Source organism: Salvelinus namaycush, chromosome 1 (assembly GCF_016432855.1).
Source record: "Salvelinus namaycush isolate Seneca chromosome 1, SaNama_1.0, whole genome shotgun sequence".
Lineage (NCBI taxonomy): Eukaryota > Metazoa > Chordata > Actinopteri > Salmoniformes > Salmonidae > Salvelinus > Salvelinus namaycush.
The window spans coordinates 3743235-3764718 of NC_052307.1; the positions used below are offsets into that span (position 1 = coordinate 3743235).

Genomic DNA, 21484 nt, shown 5'->3' on the forward strand with positions numbered 1-21484 from the left:
TCCAAGATGGAGAGTCATGAATAATGATCATGTAAAACAGAAGGCATTAGTTATTATCATTACCTTCAAATCACCATCTGTCACATTATCCTCTCAAATACCATAGTGATGTGATATACATCAGAGGGGTATGAGTGTTCATCACATTCATTACTAATGACAATCAAGGGACGTGACAGTAATGTTGGAATGGTTCTAATGCTTTAGGACCAGCTCAAAGCTCAGAGTGATGGTAATATGCATTGTAACTAGTTGATATTCAGAATGAATCTAGTCTATTCATCTGTAACTCCTACTATGAACTCCTACCTACATGTGAAAGTACAAGTGTTCTGTACAGGGAAAGAGACTGGTTGTTATTGTTGTTGTTTAGGTGTTTAAAAACATTACTGGAGTTCTAGAACACTTACCTTCTATGACCTTTAAACCCACTGCAGCCTCCTTCTTCTGTTCTCCATGGATGACCTGACATATGTAGACTCCTCTATCTGACCTCCTGATGTCTCTCAGCCTCAGAGACACGTTGCCTCTCTCCAGCTCCTGGGTGATCAGACTCACTCTGCCCTCATAGCCACTCCTCTCTGTCACCTGGCCATTCTTATACAGGTAAATACACTCTGTCCCTTTAAACCACCTGATCGTCGTGGCAACAGCACTGGTGTCAGGTGAGAGGTGACAGGGGAGGGTGACCTCTTCACCAACATCAGACCACACATAGTCTTCTGAGGTGAGTTTAAACTGATCTGTTCAGAAAGAGAGAACATTTCATGTTTAATTGTTTCCCCCCTCTGATAACCAGGTGGTGAATCGCATCTCTGCATGTCTGGCAGACATATCAGTGTGGATGACGGATCACCCCCTCAAGCTGAACCTCGGCAAGACGGAGCTGCTCTTCCTCCCGGGGAAGGACTGCCCGTTCCATGATCTCGCCATCACGGTTGACAACTCCATTGTGTCCTCCTCCCAGAGTGCTAAGAACCTTGGCGTGATCCTGGACAACACCCTGTCGTTCTCAACTAACATCAAGGCGGTGACCCGTTCCTGTAGGTTCATGCTCTACAACATTCGCAGAGTACGACCCTGCCTCACGCAGGAAGCGGCGCAGGTCCTAATCCAGGCACTGGTCATCTCCCGTCTGGATTACTGCAACTCGCTGTTGGCTGGGCTCCCTGCCTGTGCCATTAAACCCCTACAACTCATCCAGAACGCCGCAGCACGTCTGGTGTTCAACTTTCCCAAGTTCTCTCACGTCACCCCGCTCCTCCGCTCTCTCCACTGGCTTCCAGTTGAAGCTCGCATCCGCTACAAGACCATGGTGCTTGCCTACGGAGCTGTGAGGGGAACGGCACCTCCGTACCTTCAGGCTCTGATCAGGCCCTACACCCAAACAAGGGCACTGCGTTCATCCACCTCTGGCCTGCTCGCCTCCCTACCTCTGAGGAAGTACAGTTCCCGCTCAGCCCAGTCAAAACTGTTCGCTGCTCTGGCACCCCAATGGTGGAACAAACTCCCTCACGACGCCAGGTCAGCGGAGTCAATCACCACCTTCCGGAGACACCTGAAACCCCACCTCTTTAAGGAATACCTAGGATAGGATAAAGTAATCCTTCTAACCCCCCCCCCCCCTTAAAAGAGTTAGATGCACTATTGTAAAGTGGTTGTTCCACTGGATATCATAAGGTGAATGCACCAATTTGTAAGTCGCTCTGGATAAGAGCGTCTGCTAAATGACTTAAATGTAAATGTAAATGTTAATGACATCATCTGTGTCAGAAACACAAATCCTCTCAGTACATTTATAAACACAGCTGAATTAAAAACTACAATAGACATACAACAACCAGGACCATGTCAATTCTAAAATACAACCCCCACAATCCCAGACAGACAGATTCATTTGAAGGAAAGTATATATGTCATAGAAGAATGTGATGCTACAATCTAGAATGATATTATCCCATTTGTTCCCACATCTTTCCCAGACATGCCACTATGCTAATCTTATGCCACTAGTAAGCCTAACATGTCATCCATTTTGATTATTTATTTATTTATTTAAAAGTATGTTTTATTCTTGGTCACAATTGTGACAGAGTGCTCTGCCTATAATAACATGAACAGGTATTTACCCCTATTACTCAACCTCAATATCTATATACCTCAGCCCACTTACCCACACACCTAAACTCAATGACCCACACACCCCAGCCCTGCTACCCCCATGCCCTAACCCTAACACCCACATGCCAATACCCTCAATATCTATATACCTCAGCCCACTTACCCACACACCTAAACTCAATGACCCACACACCCCACCCCTGTTACCCCCATGCCCTAACCCTAACACCCATGACAATACCCTCAAATCTATACAATCAAGTACAGATACAGGCATATCCTGACCCTAAATGACCTGTGTGTTACTCAAGACCCCAGTTCCTTTGCCAAAACACCTCATCCCTGTTACTTTCCTATCTCAGTCCTGTTACCCACTTTCCTTAGGCCTGTATTCCCCAAGTCACCAACAGTAACCTATATCCAGCTATTCGCTGCACACCCCAACCCTGTTATCAGCATGTTTTAGTCCTGTGACCTCTGACCTGTATACACTAATCATTTCATAGATAAACTAATATTACACTGGTATAACACATGTGATCCAGCCCCAATCTCTTGTTTCTACCACAAACGTTGTTGCCAGAAAGGATTTGATTGGGCAATAAATGTCCATCCAGCCCCATTACCTGTATGAACCTTGTGTATCCCTACACCACATTATAAACCAGGGAAATCCATGGGCATACTCATATAAAACAGGTCTACCCCAGTGTCCAAGCCTCAACATTCATACTAACCAGGTCTACCATTGTGCAAGAGACACTACACAAACCTAATAACATTAAATATCACTTCAATTATTATACTAATTCATTTTATGGGTCTATACACGGCATATTCCCCCTGAAATAACAACATATGATGTTTTACAGTAAAAATCTCTGATTTAAACATCAGTAAAGGTAATGGATAATGGTAAAATCATCTGTAACATCATTTTGAACAAGTAAATCCTGAACTCAACTCAACTTAAATCTACTGAAGAAAGAAAAAGATCTGCTATGACTAAATATATAGAATAAATTAGAGGCACTGTATTTTCCCATTAGTCAGATATGTTTGGCAGGTAGCCTAGCACTTAAGAGCATTGGGCCAGTAACCGAAACGTCGCTGGTTTGAATCCTTGAGGCAACTAGGAAAACATTTGTTGATATGCACTTGAGCAAGGTACTTCATCCTAATTGCTCTGGATACATATTTTATATATTTAACTAGGTAAGTCAGTTCAGAACATATTCTTATATACAATGACAGCCTACCCCGGACGACGCTGGACCAATTGTGCTCTGCCCTATGGGACTCCCAACCATGGGCGGTTGTGATACAGCCTGGAATTGAACCAGAGTCTGTAGAGACACCTCTCTCACTGAGATGCAGTACCTTAGACCGCTGCTCCACTCGGGAGCCCAACTTATTTGTTGATATGTACAACTTTAACTTCTCTAGAGCCAGTAAAGTACAAAAGTTTTATTTTCTTCCGTATTGTGTCCGACTGGATTAAATGGGTTCTATAATAAAGAGATGTTTGGAGGGAGAGGTCACTGTGGAGCAGTAGAGCTGTTTCTCACAGACACAAACTCAGCTACAACTCCTCATGTTACAAACACACTTCATCCAGACACACATTTACACATGAAGACAAATACAACCACAATTACTAGTTAACAAAGTCACAAACCCTGCCCATTTTTACATTTTACCAGACGCTCTGTAGTGAGTCCATTCATTTTCATACTTTTTTTAGTGAGCAACATTAGAGGGTTTATGCTATCATACAGCATGGTGCTGTCTTCTATCATCATCTTTTAGTTAATCATCTCTAAAGTTCTGAAAACTGTTTCAATTCAAATCAGAAGACCGATCCAGCCAGCAGATGGTAGTGATGTTCTTTAATTATAGTCATATTATCCTGAGATGTAAAGATTTAACAGTGCCTATCAATATTAGCTTCTCTTATCTCTTTGGACCCATTCACATGAGTAAATGAGTGAAATTGCTTCCATGACAAATAGTCTCAATGCTTTTCCATCCCCTCCTAACAAAATAAATGTAGCTGACTGGTGGTCATTTACTGTCTGAGAAGAGAGTATCGTTGCCGCCTGCTGGTCAATGTTGGGAACTGCGGTGAATTTACAAATCAGAAAGTCAGATATACCATATAGGGGGCTGGGGTAAAGGCTGAGTTTGGGTTAGGGTGTGCAGGGGACAGGGCTGGGGGTAAAGACTGAGTTTGGGTTAGGGTGGACAGGGGACAGGGCTGGGGGTAAAGACTGAGTTTGGGTTAGGGTGGACAGGGGACAGGGCTGGGGGTAAAGGCTGAGTTTGGGTTAGTGTGTGTAGGGGACAGGGCTGGGGGTAAAGACTGAGTTTGGGTTAGGGTGTGCAGGGGACAGGGCTGGGGCTAAAGACTGAGTTTGGGTTAGGGTGTGTAGGGGACAGGGCTGGGGGTAAAGACTGAGTTTGGGTTAGGGTGTGCAGGGGACAAGGCTGGGGGTAAAGGCTGAGTTTGGGTTAGGGTGTGCAGGGGACAAGGCTGGGGGAAAAGGCTGAGTTTGGGTTAGGGTGTGTAGGGGACAGGGCTGGGGGTAAAGACTGAGTTTAAGTTAGGGTGTGTAGGGGACAGGGCTGGGGGTAAAGGCTGAGTTTGGGTTAGGGTGTGCAGGGGACAGGGCTGGGGGTAAAGACTGAGTTTAAGTTAGGGTGTGTAGGGGACAGGGCTGGGGGTAAAGGCTGAGTTTGGGTTAGGGTGTGCAGGGGACAGGGGACAGGGCTGGGGGTAAAGGCTGAGTTTGGGTTAAAACCATTACAATCTGGGCACTTATAGACAGTATCCATGTCAGCACCTTAAGTTAATCAAGACTTTACTTTTCAAAAAAGGCACCAGAAACCATATACTTTTTTTGGTCAATTATCTTTAAATTTAGTCTGAGTTTGACTATTTTCAGCAAGTTTCTACTGTGACATTCTGCCCAATGCTGTGTCATGTGGTAGTCCCTGGCAACAGTGTTTTACCCTGTTCATCCTCAAACCCAAACCAGTATGTTCTGACCCAGCTGTAGATGTGCAGTATAGCAGCTATTCACTAGAATAGGAGGCTTTTCTGCCACTGAATTCAATGTAAATATTATAGATTTATTTTGTCATGTTTTTTTATTTAAGTACAAAATATACAAGTGATGCTAGATCTTATGTTTTACAAGTAGATATTTAAAGTTGCATTTGATTTCAACTGTTTGTTTTTAAGTTAATTGCCTGAATTACCACTAGCCATGTTTGTTAACAGCTGATCTGCCGTTCTCTATCTAGACAATATTACCATGTCGTCTTAGAAGGTTACTGGTGATTTGTCATGAACTATTTCTCATTGAGCCCCATTCAGTGAAACAGTTCATTCAGCCTCATTTACTGCCTTTAAAAAACATAGCTGATATGGCTGACTTGCTTAAACAAATGTGGTTTCTACTGACAATGGAGATGTACAAACTATGGCATAAGGGGACGACAAGCAGATAAGAGGCAATCCGTAATTTAGATTAAGACATTAATGAGCGAGCTAGGACGGACGTAGTCAATATATAAAATGGCGCCGATAGAGAGGGCAGCCGTGCTTCTAGCCCCGAGGCAACTTTGCAGTGTTATTTCTTACATTGTTAGCCCAGACATTTTAGTGTGTTATTACATACAGCCGGGAAGAAGAAGGGTGGGGGTGTATGTTTCATGATTAACTACACATGGTGAGATTGTGTTTAACATAAAGGAACTCATGTCCTTTTGTTCACCCTACTTAGAATAAATACCTCACAATCAAATGCCGACCGTATTACCTCCCAAGAGAATTATCTTCGGTTATAGTCACAGCCGTGTATTTTCCCTGTTACACCTGTTCAGTGTGCATTTACAGGTGATTAGAATGCTTGTTATGGTCATTTTTACATGCCTTCATTACACCTGTCCAGTGTGCCTTTACAGGGGATATTAATGCTCTAACTCAGACTCTGTCTCGCTCCAGAGACTGGGTGGACCGGCCCCTGGGCACAAGGGCCAATCCAGCCAGCTCACTTCCCTAGGGATATGGGGGGAGGGGCCGGAGAGGGCTGAGGCTAAACCAGGGAGGGGGGCACAACCCCCGGAGAGCGGTGCCTACCTCCGCCCACGGCCACCAGGGGGCACCAGTACATCCAGCCAGCTCCCTGCACCAGGGATATCGGGGAGAGGGCCAGAGATCTGAGGGAAACTGGGTGGATTATTGACTGAAGCGCGCCAACTAAACTGAGTTTTGGGGGATATAAAGAAGGACTTTATCGAACAAAAGGACCATTTGTGATGGCTCTCTTTTGGAGAGCCAACAGAAGAAGATCTTCAAAGGTAAGGCATTTATTAGATCGCTATTTCTGACTTTCATGGCGCACCTACCTGGTTGAAATATGTTTTTCATGCTTTTGTATGCGGGGCGCTGTCCTCAGATATTAGCATGGTGTGCTTTCGCCGTAAAGCCTTTTTGAAATCGGATACAGTATTTTCATGAATGTTAAATACTATTTCTATTTCTGTAATTTTGAATTTCGCGCTCTGCAATTTCACCGGATGTTGTCGAGGCATATCCCAAAGATTAGAAGGTGAGGTCAGTACAGGTGCATCAAGCAGGGACCGAGAGACTGAAAAACAGCTTCTATCTCAAGGCCATCAGACTGTTAAACAGCCACCATTAACATCGAGTGGCTGCTGCCAACATACTGACTCAACTCCAGCTCACTTTAATAATGGAAATTGATCAAAAATGTATCACTAGCCACTTTAAACAATGCCACTTCATATAATGTATATGTATATACTGTACTCTATATTATCTACTGCACCTTGCCATCTTTATGTAATACATGTATCACTAGCCACTTTAAACTATGCACTTTTATGTTTACATACTCTACATTACTCATCTCATATGTATATACCGTACTCTATACCATCTACTGCATCTTGCCTATGCCGTTCTATACCATCACTCATTCATATATCTTTATGTACATATTCGTTATCCCTTTACACTTGTGTGTATAAGGTAGTAGTTGTGGAATTGTTAGGTTAGATTACTCATTGGTAATTACTGCATGGTTGGAACTAGAAGCACAAGCATTTCGCTAAACTCGCATTAACATCTGCTAACCATGTGTATGTGACAAATAAAATTTGATTTGATTTGAGATTAACATTCCATTATTTTATACTTAATTTCATACTTTATACCTTATGTCATACCTCAAGTTAAAAACAAATCAATTGCCTGAAAATAAAAACTTAAATATTTACACAAGAAACAAAAGAATAACAATTTTAAACTAAAAGACTAAAAAAGCACGCCAAGGAAAAGCAAAGCTGAAAAGGTGTGTTTTAAGATCCCTTTTAAATATGTCCACAGCTTCAGACCTCCTCAGGTTCTCTGCAGGCTATTCCAGAGGCTGGGGGCATAATAACTAAAGGCTGCCTCTCCATGCCTCTTGGTCCTGACTTCTGCATTTAACTCAACCCCTCTGAAATGTTGACCTCAATAGGGGAGGTTTATGGTAATGCTCCTGATAATCCATTATCCAAGATGGAGAGGAAGGATTATTGATAATGTAAAACAAAATGTATGAGTTATTACAGCTACATTCAATCAAAATTTCAGTCACATTACATTATTCAATCAAATACCATACATCATATTGATATGACTGTTCATCACATTCATTACTAATGTACATCTAGGGAAAGGGATGTAAGCAGCACTACTATTGGAACAGTCTAAACATCACAGAATGCTTCATACTAGGACATCAAACTGAATTCAAGCAGATTCTATGTTAATTTTGAAGTGTGAGATGTTGAGCTCTAGAGCAGACATATTGTGGGAGAACCAGGTGAAATATTGACCTCTATGGCAGATGTATTGTGGGAGAACTATGTGAAATATTGACCTCTATGGCAGATATATTGTGGGAGATCTATGATATGAAAATGCTGGATAATTTGAAGAATAGCTATACATCATAATCCAACCTACCTTGAGAACATTTGGGGAGAGTATTGATAAATGTAAAGAAACTGATTTAATTTGTAGCCTTGAAGAAGACACACTGTTGTTCACAAGGCCTGTAGTTTTTATAGTATCAGATTAACACTCTGGTCTGTTCTTTGTCTTGTGTTTTTGGTTGTCAATAAACATAACAGACAAATAAGTAATTACTCACGTGGTCCTGATCATCCATTATCCAAGATGGAGAGTCATGAATAATGATCATGTAAAACAGAATGCATTAGTTATTATTCTTCATTGAATTTCTGTCTCATTACATAATTAAATTAAATACCATACATCATATTGGAATGACTGTTCATCACATTCATTAGTAATGTACATCTAGGGAAAGGGATGTAAGCAGTGCTACTATGTGAACAGTCTAAACATCACAGAATGCCTCATACTAGGACATCAAACTGAATTCAAGCTGAATCCATGTTCATTTTGGAGTTTGAAATGTTGACCTCTATGGCAGATATATTGTGGGAGGTGTCAGGATTTACCTAGGGGTCATGATTGGGGCTGTACAAATGTTTGGTGTATTAGAATAATTAATTATGCTTATGTTATATGAATTGAAGGGGAGGGGTTATAAGACCCCTCCCTCCTTACATTTATAGGGTCATAGACTACAGATTAACAATACAAATTCATTGTAGAGGTTTAGTATTCCACAATTGTTTTTAGTTCTCTCTCTATTTCATTATGAAGAGGCCCCTCTGAGTAATGTGTGACTGTGAAGAAGGAGCTCTGCAGGGGAGTGGAGGAGATAAGGCTAGTCAAACATTCCACAATAAATCAGCTTTGGGGAGTGGACGTTTACTGCTAAGTTTAAGATAACACAAAAAGCCATTGTTTATATAGGGTTTTGGTCTCAGGAGTAAAAAGGTAATGACTAGTTAGTGACATCACTAAGGCGGGACTTCGGTTTAATAAAACAACTTGAGACCGTTTGTTTGAGGCAGAACTTACTCAGAAACATGCGTGCTATGTTCCTGTTTGTCAACTTCTGTCTGCAATTGCATTAATAAAGGTTATTGAATGATTTAATTAAAGATATTGTCATAATGCTAATTTCACCAATGAACCAATGATTGACAAAGAAGGACGTAAGGAACAAACCCTAACAGAGGACTATGTGAAATGTTGATCTCTATAGCAGATATATTGTGGGTGATATATGTGAAATGTTGATCTCTACAGCTGATATATTGTGGGAGGACTATGTGAAATATTGATCTCTATGGCAGATATATTGTGGGAGGACTATGTGAAAGGGAAAGGAAAGGGGGATACCTAGTCAGTTGTCCAACTGAATGTATTCAACTGAAATGTGTCTTCCGCATTTAACTCAACCCCTCTGAAATGTTGACCTCTATAGCAGATATATTGTGGGAGGACTATGGTATGTAAATTCTGGATAATTTGAAGAACATCTATACATCTTAATCCAATTTTCCTTGAGAACATTTGGGGAGAGTATTGATAAATGTAAAGAAAGTGATTTAATTTGTAGCCTTGAAGAAGACACACTGCTGTTCACATGGCCTGTAGTTTTTATAGTATCAGATTAACACTCTGGTCTGTTCTTTGTCTTGTGTTATTGGTTGTCAATAAACAAAACAGACAAATAAATAATTACTCACGTGGTCCTGATCATCCATTATCCAAGATGGAGAGTCATGAATAATGATCATGTAAAACAGAATACATTAGTTATTATTGTTCATTGAATTTCTGTCTCATGACATAATTTAATGAAATACCATACATAATATTGGAATGACTGTTCATCACATTCATTACTAATGTACATCTAGGGAAAGGGATGTAAGCAGCACTACTATGTGAGCAGTCTGAGAATGACTGAATGCTTCATAAGAAGACATCAAGCTAAATTCAAGATGATTCAATTTTAATTATGGTGTGTGAAATGTTGAGCTCTATGGCAGATATATTGTGGGAGGTTTATGGTAATGCTCCTGATCATCCATTATCCAAGATGGAGAGGAATGAATATTGATAATGTATAACAAAATGTATGAGTTATTACAGTTACATTCAATCCAATTTCAGTCACATTACATTATTCAATCAAATACCATACATCATATTGATAGGACTGTTCATCACATCCATTACTAATGTACATCTAGGGAAAGGGATGTAAGCAGTGCTACTATTGGAATAGTCTAAACATCACAGATTGATTCATACTAGGACATCAAACTGAATTCAAGATGATTCCATGTTAATTTTGGAGTGTGAAATGTTGACCTCTATGGCAGATATATTGTGGAAGGGCTATGTGTAACGTCCTGACCAGAGTTCTTATGTGTTGTGCTTGTTTTAGTGTTGGTCAGGACGTGAGCTGGGCATTCTATGTTGTGTGTCTTGTTTGTCCGTTTCTATGTCCAGCCTAATATGGTTCTCAATCAGAGGCAGATGTTTTGTGTTGGGGATTGTGGGTGGTTGTTTCCTGTCTCTGTGTTTTCTCTGCACCAGCTAGGACGGTATCGGTTTGCCACATTTGTTATTTTTTTATTTGTTTAGTGTTCACAGTATTTTCGTAATTAAATATGTTGAACACAAACTACGCTGCGTCTTGGTCCGATCCCTGTTACACCTCCTCTTCAGACGAAGAGGAGGAAGGCTGCCGTTACACTATGTGAAATGTTGACCTCTATGGCAGATATATTGTGGGAGGGCAATGTACAATATTGACCACCATGGCAGATGTATTTTGTGGGAGGACAATGTGAAAGGGAAAGAAAAGGGGGGATACCTAGTCAGTTGTCCAACTGAATGTATTCAACTGAAATGTTGAGGGCAATATACAATATCGACCACTATGACAGATGTATTTTGTGGGAGGACTATGTGAAATGTTCAGCTCTACAGCAGATATATAGTGGGAGGACTATGTGAAATGTAGACTTCTATGCCAGATATATTGTGGGAGGACTATGTGAAATGGTGACCTCTATGCCAGATATATTGTGGGAGGACTATGTGAAATATTGACCTCTATAACAGATATATTGTGGAGAGAATTGATAAATGTAAAGAAACTGATTTAATTTGTAGCCTTGAAGGAGACACACTGCTGTTCACAAGACCTGTACTTCATTATAGTATCAGATTTTTATTTTATTTTATTTCACCTTGAAGTTTGTAGAAATGTTAAAATAATGTAGGAGAATATAACACAATAGATATGGTAGGAGAAAATCCCAATTTTTGAGAGACCATGCTGTTACAATGGAAAGTAATGGGGCATACTAGAAATTAGACATTTCCTATGGCTTCCACAGGGTGTCAGCAGTCTATGTTCAAGGTATCAGGCATGTAACTTCAAAAACAAATAAGAAATATCACATTTAGGACAGGGACACAGTCTTGGAAATTCGTGTTTGCGCGCGCCATGAAGACAATGCACCTGCTAAAATCGGTTTCCTATTGAACATACTTCTTTCCTTAAGAAATATTATAGTTTGATTACAGTTTAGGGTTTCTGAGGAGTAAATAGAAACGTATTTTGACTTGTTGAAACAAAGTTTAGGGGTAGATTTTCAGATTCCTTTCTCTGCATGTTGAACGAGTGAATTACTCAAATCGATGGCGCCAACTAAACTGACTTTTTGGGATATAAAGAAGGATTTTATCTAACAAAATGACACTACATGTTATAGCTGGGACCCTTTGGATGACAAATCAGAGGAAGATTTTCAAAAAGTAAGTGAATATTTAATCGCTATTTGTGAATTTATGAAACCTGTGCCGGTGGAAAGATATTTTGATGTGGGGTGCCATTCTCAAACAATCGCCAAGGCATGTTTTCGCTGTAATAGCTACTGTAAATCGGGAGTAGTCTGTAAATCGCAAGCGAGATGCCTAGCCCAAAAGGTTAAAATAACATCAAAATGATCAGAAATACTGTGCAGACATTGTTAATGTTGTAAATGACTATTGTAGCTGGAAACGGCTGATTTTTAATGGAATATCTACATGGGCGTATAGAGGCCCATTATCAGCAACCATCACTCCTGTGTTCCAATGGCACGTTGTGTTAGCTAATACAAGTTTATAATTTTAAAAGGCTAATTGATCATTCGAAAACCCTTATGCAATTATGTTAGCACAGCTGAAAACTGTTGTTCTGATTAAAGAAGCAACAAAACTGCCCTTCTTTAGACTAGTTGAGTATCTGGAGCATCAGCATTTGTGGGTTCGATTACAGGCTCAAAATGGCCAGAAACAAAGACCTTTCTTCTGAAACTCGTCAGTCTATTCTTGTTCTGAGAAATGACGGCTTCCATGCGAGAAATTGCCAAGAAACTGAAGATCTCGTACAACGCTGTGTACTACTCCCTTCACAGAACAGCACAAACTGTCTCTAACCAGAATAGAAAGAGGAGTGGGAGGCCCCGGTGCACAACTGAGCAAGAGGACAAATACATTAGAGTGTCTAGTTTGAGAAACGGACGCCTCACAAGCCGCAAAACACTGTCTCAACAGTGAAGAGGCAACTCCGGGATGCTGGCTTTCTAGGCAGAGTTGCAAAGAAAAAGCAATATCTCAGACTCGCCAATAAAAATAAAAGTTTAAGATGGGCAAAAGAACACACACTGGACAGAGGAACTCTGCCTAGAAGGTCAACATCTTCACTATTGACGTTGAGACAGTTTTTTTTTTTTTACATACACTCAAATACTAATTGAGTGTATGTAAACTTCTGACCCACTGGGAATGTGATGAAAGAAATTAAAGCTGAAATAAATTTACTATTATTCTGACATTTCACATTCTTGAAAAAAAGTGGTGATCCTAACTGACCTAAGACATGGAATTTTTACGGGGATTAAATGTAAGGAATTGTGAAACACTGAGTTTAAATGTCTTTTGGCTAAGGTGTATGTAAACTTCCGGCCTCAACTGTAAATATTCCATTAAAAATCAGCCGTTTGCAGCTACAATAGTCATTTACAACATTAACAATGTCTACGCTGTATTTATGATCAATTTGATGTTATTTTAATGGACAAAAAATTTGCTTTTCTGTCAAAAACAAGGACATTTCTAAGTGACCCCAAACTTTTTGTCACGATCGTCTTGCGAAGAGAGTGAGGACCAAAATGCAGCGTGTGGAAAGTACATCTTCTTTATTAAAGAAAGAAGACGAAAACGACACGAACACTATACATAAACTAACAAAATAACAAACTGACGACCGTGAAGCTATACATATAAATAGTGCTGACACAAACACTACACATAGACAATTACCCACAAATGCATGATGCCCATGGCTGCCTTAAATATGGCTCCCAATCAGAGACAAATGAAAGACATCTGTCTCTGATTGAGAACCACTCAGGCAACCATAGACATACCTAGACACATTCACTCAACCATAGACATACCTAGAAACATTCACTCAACACAAACTCATACACTACACCCAACACCCCCTTTACCATATAACCACCCAAAATGACAAAACACAAACATTCCCCATGTCACACCCTGACCTAACTAAAATAATAAAGAAAACAAAGAATACTAAGGCCAGGACGTGACATAATCCCCCCCCTTAAGGTGCAAACTCCGGGCGCACCAGCATAAAGTCTAGGGGAGGGTCTGGGTGGGCGTCTGTCCACAGTGGCGGCTCTGGCACTGGACGTGGTCCCCACCCCACCATAGTCACTACCCGCTTTCGTAGCCTCCTCCAAATGACCACCCTCCACATTAACCCCACTGGATTAAGGGGCAGCACCAGACTAAGGGGCAGCACCGGACTAAGGGGCAGCACCGGACTAAGGGGCAGCACCGGACTAAGGGGCAGCACCGGGATAAGGGGCAGCACCGGGATAAGGGGCAGCACCGGGATAAGGGGCAGCACCGGGATAAGGGGCAGCACCGGGATAAGGGGCAGCACCGGGATAAGGGGCAGCACCAGGATAAGGGGCAGCTCCGGACTGAGGGACGGCAGCTCCGGACTGAGGGACGGCAGCTCCGGACTGAGGGACGGCAGCTCCGGACTGAGGGACGGATCCTGGCTGGATGACGGCTCTGGCGGATCCTGGCTGGACGGCTCTGGCGGATCCTGGCTGGACGGCTCATGGCTGGCTGACGGATCTGGCTGCTCATGGCTGGCTGACGGATCTGGCTGCTCATGGCTGGCTGACGGATCTGGCTGCTCATGGCTGGCTGACGGATCTGGCTGCTCATGGCTGGCTGACGGATCTGGCTGCTCATGGCTGGCTGACGGATCTGGCTGCTCATGGCTGGCTGACGGATCTGGCTGCTCATGGCTGGCTGGCGGCTCTGGACGTTCATGTCTGGCTGGCGGCTCTGGACGCTCATGTCTGGCTGGCGGCTCTGGACGCTCATGTCTGGCTGGCGGCTCTGGACGCTCATGTCTGGCTGGCGGCTCTGGACGCTCATGTCTGGTTGGCGGCTCTGGACGATCCTGTCTGGTTGGCGGCTCTGGCAGATCCTGTCTGGTTGGCGGCTCTGGCAGATCCTGTCTGGTTGGCGGCTCTGGCAGATCCTGTCTGGTTGGCGGCTCTGGCAGATCCTGTCTGGTTGGCAGCTCTGGCAGATCCTGTCTGGTTGGCGGCTCTGGCAGATCCTGTCTGGTTGGCGGCTCTGGCAGATCCTGTCTGGTTGGCGGCTCTGGCAGATCCTGACTGACGAATGGCTCTAGCGGCTCCTGACTGACTAACGGCTCTAACGGCTCGGGACAGACGGGCGGCTCTAATGGCTCGGGACAGACGGATGGCTCAGATGGCGCTGGGGAGACGGATGGCTCAGATGGCGCTGGGGAGACGGATGGCTCAGATGGCGCTGGGGAGACGGATGGCTCAGATGGCGCTGGGGAGACGGATGGCTCAGATGGCGCTGGGGAGACGGATGGCTCAGATGGCACTGGGCAGACGGATGGCTCAGATGGCACTGGGCAGACGGATGGCTCTGGCCGGATGAGGCGCACTGTAGGCCTGGTGCGTGGTGCCGGAACTGGAGGCACCGGGCTAAGGACACGCACCTTCAGGCTAGTGCGGGGAGAAGGAACAGGGCATACTGGACCCTGGGGACGCACATTAGGCCTAGTGCGTGGTGCCGGAACTGGTGGTACCGGGCTGGGGACACGCATCTCAGGGCTAGTGCGGGGAGCAGCAACAGGATGCATAGGACTCTGGAGACGCACAGGAGGCTTGGTGCGTGGTGCCGGAATTGGTGGTACCGTGCTGGAGACACGCACCATAGGACGAGTGCGTGGAGGAGGAACAAGGCTCTGGAGACACACTGGAAGCCTGTTGCGTGGTGTAGGCACTGGTGGAACTGGACTGGGGCGGGAAGGTGGCACCGGAAATACCGGACCGTGCAGGCTTACTGGCTCCCTTGAGCACCGAGCCTGCCCAACCTTACCTGGTTGAATGCTCCCCATCGCCCGACCAGTGCGGGGAGGTGGAATAACCCGCACCGGGCTATGTAGGCGAACCGGGGACACCATGCGTAAGGCTGGTGCCATGTATGCCGGCCCGAGGAGATGCACTGGAGACCAGACGCGTTGAGCCGGCTTCATGGCACCTGGCTCAATGCCCAATCTAGCCCTACCAGTGCGGGGAGGTGGAATAACCCGCACCGGGCTATGAACACGTACAGGAGACACCGTGCGCTCTACTGCGTAACACGGTGTTCGCCCGTACTCCCGCTCTCCACGGTTAGCCTGGGAAGTGGGCGCAGGTCTCCTACCTGCCCTCGGCCCACTACCTCTAAGCCTCCCCCCCAATAATTTTTTGGGGCTGACTCACAGGCTTCCTACCGCGTCTTCGTGCTGCCTCCATTCGCCGGTATCCCTCCTCGCACTGCGCCAGAGAATCCCAGGCGGGCTCCGGCACTCGCCCTGGGTCGATCGCCCACCTGTCGATCTCCTCCCACGTAGTGTAGTCCAGATTACGCTCCCATTGCCATTCCTCCTTGCGCTGCTCCTGTTGCCGCTTATCACGCTGCTTGATCCCGCAAAGGTGGGTAATTCTGTCACGATCGTCTTGCGAAGAGAGTGAGGACCAAAATGCAGCGTGTGGAAAGTACATCTTCTTTATTAAAGAAAGAAGACGAAAACGACACGAACACTATACATAAACTAACAAAATAACAAACTGACGACCGTGAAGCTATACATATAAATAGTGCTGACCCAAACACTACACATAGACAATTACCCACAAATGCATGATGCCCATGGCTGCCTTAAATATGGCTCCCAATCAGAGACAAATGAAAGACATCTGTCTCTGATTGAGAACCACTCAGGCAACCATAGACATACCTAGACACATTCACTCAACCATAGACATACCTAGAAACATTCACTCAACACAAACTCATACACTACACCCAACACCCCCTTTACCATATAACCACCCAAAATGACAAAACACAAACATTCCCCATGTCACACCCTGACCTAACTAAAATAATAAAGAAAACAAAGAATACTAAGGCCAGGGCGTGACACTTTTGAACGGTAGTGTACATCTAGGGAAAGGGATGTAAGCAGCACTACTATGTGAGCAGTCTGAGAATGACTGAATGCTTCATAATAAGACATCAAGCTAAATTCAAGCTGATTCTATTTTAATTTTGAAGTGTGATTGTCACGCCCTGGCCATAGAGAGGTTTTTATTCTCTATTTTGGTTAGGCCAGGGTGTGACTAGAGTGGGCATTCTAGTTTCTTTATTTCTATGTTTTCTATTTTTTTTGTGTTTGGCCGGGTGTGGTTCTCAATCAGAGGCAGCTGTCTATCGTTGTCTCTGATTGGGAATCATATTTAGGCAGCCTTTTTTCATTTCGCATTTGTGGGTAGTTGACTTTGTTAGTGGCATTATTGCCCAAGTTAAGCTTCATGGTCGTTTCCTTGTTTCTTGTTTTGTTGGCGACATTTACAATAATAAAAAGAAATGTACGGTCATCACGCTGTGCTTTGGTCCACTTCTTCTTCAGACGATCGTGACAGTGATATGTTGAGCTCTATGGCAGATATATTGTGGGAGGACTATGTGATATGTTGACCTCTATGGCAGATATATTGTGGGAGATCTATGATATGAAAATTCTGGATAATTTTAAAGAACATCTATACATCTTAATCCAACCTACCTTGAGAACATTTGGGGAGAGTATTGATAAATGTAAAGAAACTGATTTAATTCGTAGCCTTGAAGACACACTGCTGTTCACAAGGCCTGTAGTTTTTATAGTATCAGATTAACACTCTGGTCTGTTCTGTGTCTTGTGTTTTTGGTTGTCAATAAAAAAAGAAGACACATAAGTAATTACTCACGGAAATCTGATCATCCATTATCCAAGATGGAGAGTCATGAATAATGATCATGTAAAACAGAATGCATTAGTTATTATTGTTCATTGAATTTCTGTCTCATTACATCATTTAATGAAATACCATACATCATATTGGAATGACTGTTCATCACATTCATTACTAATGTACATCTAGGGAAAGGGATGTAAGCAGCACTACTATGTGAGCAGTCTGAGAATGACTGAATGCTTCATAATAAGACATCAAGCTAAATTCAAGCTGATTCTATTTTAATTTTGGTGTGAAATGTTGAGCTAAATGGCAGATATATTGTGGGAGGTTTATGGTAATGCTCCTGATCATCCATTATCCAAGATGGAGAGTAATGAATATTGATAATGTATAACAAAATGTATGAGTCATTACAGTTACATTCAATCCAATTTCAATCACATTACATTATTCAATTAAATACCATACATCATATTGGAATGACTGTTCATCACATTCATTACTAATGTACATCTAGAGAAAGGGATGTAAGCAGTGCTACTATTGGAACAGTCTAAACATCACAGAATGATTCATACTAGGACATCAAACTGAATTCAAGATGATTCCATGTTCATTTTGGAGTGTGAGATGTTGACCTCTATGGCAGATATATTGTGGGAGGACTATTTGAAATATTGACCTCTATGGCAGATATATTGTGGGAGGACTATGTGAAATGTTGACCTCTATGGCAGATATATTGTGGGAGAACTATGTGAAAGGGAAAGGAAATGGAAGGGAGAAACGTAGTCAGTTGTCCAACCGAACGAATTCAACTGAAATGTGTCTTCCGCATTTAACTCAAACACACTAAAATGTTGACCTCTATGGAAGATATATTGTGGGAGAACTATGATATGAAAATTCTGGATAATTTGAAGAACATCTATACATCTTAATCCAACCTACCTTGAGAACATTTGGGGAGAGTATTGATAAATGTAAAGAAACTGATTTAATTTGTAGCCTTGAAGAAGACACACTGCTGTTCACAAGGCCTGTCGTTTTTATAGTATCCGATTAACACTCTGGTCTGTTCTTTGTCTTGTGTTATTGGTTGTCAATAAACAAAACAGACAAATAAGTAATTACTCACCCCATCCTGATCATCCATTATCCAAGATGGAGAGTCATGAATAATGATCATGTAAAACAGAATGCATTAGTTATTATTGTTCATTGAATTTCTGTCTCATTACATATTTTAATGAAATAACATACATCATATTGGAATGACTGTTCATCACATTCATTACTAATGTACATCTAGGGAAAGGGATGTAAGCAGCACTACTATGTGAGCAGTCTGAGAATGACTGAATGCTTCATAATAAGACATCAAGATAAATTCAAGCTGATTCTATTTTCATTTTGGTGTGTGAAATGTTGATCCTTATGGTATATACCGTTGAAGTCGGACGTTTACGTACACCTTGGCCAAATAAATTTTAACTTCGTTTTTCACAATTCCTGACATTTAATCCTAGTAAAAATTCCCTGTTTCAGGACAGTTATGATCACCACTTTATTTTAAGAATGTGAAAGGTCAGAATAATAGAGAAAGAGAATGATTTATTTCAGCTTTGATTTATTTCATCATATTCCCAGTGGGTCAGAAGTTTACATACACTCAATTAGTATTTGGTAGCATTGCCTTTAAATTGTTTAACTTGGGTCAAACATTTCGGGTAGCCTTCCACAAGCTTCCCACAATAAGTTGGGTGAATTTTGGCCCATTCCTCCTGACAGAGCTGGTGTAACTGATTCAGGTTTGTAGGCCTCCTTGCTTGCACACGCTTTTTCAGTTCTGCACACACATTTTCTATAGGATTGACTTTGTTGTCCTTAAGCCATTTTGAAACAACTTTGGAAGTATGCTTGGGGTCATTGTCCATTTGGAAGACCCATTTGCGACCAAGCTTTAACTTCCTGACTGATGTCTTGAGATGTTGCTTTAATATATCCACATCATTTTCCTTCCTCGTGATGCCATCTAGTTTGCGAAGTGCACCAGTTTCTCCTGCAGCAAAGCACCCCCACAACATGATGCTGCCACCCCCATGCTTCACATTTGGGATGGTCTTCTTCGGCTTGCAAGCCTCCCCTTTTTTCTCCAAACATAATGATGGTCGGCATTTTTTAGTCCTGTAACATCTGACCTGTATACACTAATCATTTCATAGATAAACTAATATTACAGTGGTATAACACATGTGACCCAGCCCCAATCTCTTGTTTCTACCACAAACGTTGTTGCCAGAAAGGATTTGAATGGGCAATAGACGTCCATCCAGCCCCATTACCTGTATGAACCTTGTGTATCCCTACACCCCATTATAAACCAGGGAAATCCATGGGCATACTCATATAAAACAGGTCTACCCCAGTGTCCGAGCCTCAACATTCATACTAACCAGGTCTACCATTGTGCAAGAGAACCTAAACAAACCTAATAACATTAAATATCACTTCAATTATTATACTAATTCACTTTATGGGTCTATACACGGCCAATTCCCCCTGAAATAACAACATATGATGTTTTACAGTAAAAATCTCTGATTTAAACATCAGTAAAGGTAATGGATAATGGTAAAATCATCTGTAACATCATTTAGAACAAGTAAATCCTGAACCGAACTCAACTTAAATCTACTGAAGAAAGAAAAGGATCTGCTATGACTAAATATATAGAATAAATTAGAGGCTCTGTATTTTCCCATTAGTCAGACATGTTTGGCAGGTAGCCTGGCACTTAAGAGCATTGGACCAGTAACCGAAACGTCGCTGGTTTGAATCCCTGAGGAAACTAGGAAAACATTTGTTGATATGCCCTTGAGCAAGGCACTTAATCCTAATTGCTCTGGATACATATTTTACGAGGCAAGTCAGTTCAGAACAAATTGTTATTTACAATGACAGCCAACCCCAGACGACGCTGGACCAATGGTGCTCCGCCCTATGGGACTCCAATTCATGGCCGGTTGTGATACAGCCTGGATTTGAACCAGATTCTGTAGAGACACCTCTCGCACTGAGATGCAGTACCTTAGACCGCTGCTCCACTCAGGAGCCCAACCCTGCTGCCTTGTTCAGGGGCAGAACAACATACTTTTACCTTGTCAAATGGGGATTCAATCTAGCAACCTCTCGGTTACTGGCCCAACGCTCTAACCACTAGACTACCTGCCGCCCCTCATGTTACAAACACATTTCATCCAGACACACATTTACACATGAAGAGAAATAGAACCACAAACACATTTCATTTTCAATAGTTGGTTTAGTTCTGATCTCCCAGATACACGAAAGAAAAGTTCATTAATTATAGAATGGTGACTTACTATGAAGTCTGGACTCTGCCATTTTAACTGCAATAAAAAGAGAAAACATTCATATTTACATCATTACCATTCATCAAATTCTCTCTTTTGCTCAATCACACAGATACAAACATCACTTCCTCTTTCTCCAGTCCTCATTGTTTTAAAACAGGACTGTTGTGTCTAGTTTGGAAAGTGAAATATACTGACATCTCCTCTTACCTTTACTGGTCTTCACGTCCTCCACTTCACATTCAAAATAGTTGATTTAAATCCATAACCACTCTAATAGTCACTATATGTGCATTTCTACATGTTTTACAGAACAATCTACACCTCGGGCCTATACTGAGACACAACTTTCACTTTCACCTGTGCACAGGTACTTGGAGTAAACTCCTCTCCCCAGCCTCTCTGGTTATTAGAAAACCCAGTCACAAAGTCCCCTAGCCTCTCTGGTTATTAGAAAACCCAGTCACAAAGTCTAAATTGTCTACAGGCCTATCGTAAAATGTCATGAAAACAAAAATGTACATTTCTGATCTTAATTTAGGTTTAAGGTTAGGCATAAGGTTAGCAGTGTGTAGAATGGGGTTCAA

At 42.5% G+C, this 21484-nt stretch overlaps 1 long non-coding RNA gene across 1 annotated transcript; it reads right to left on the bottom strand.

Moving 5' to 3' along the window:
* Positions 1-453: 453 nt before the first annotated feature.
* Positions 454-21192, bottom strand: LOC120026386. The gene is made up of 3 exons (XR_005473229.1): positions 21108-21192; positions 20907-20933; positions 454-743 (listed from the first exon to the last, which is right to left on the bottom strand). It is a non-coding gene; the product is annotated as an uncharacterized LOC120026386 (long non-coding RNA).
* Positions 21193-21484: the final 292 nt, after the last annotated feature.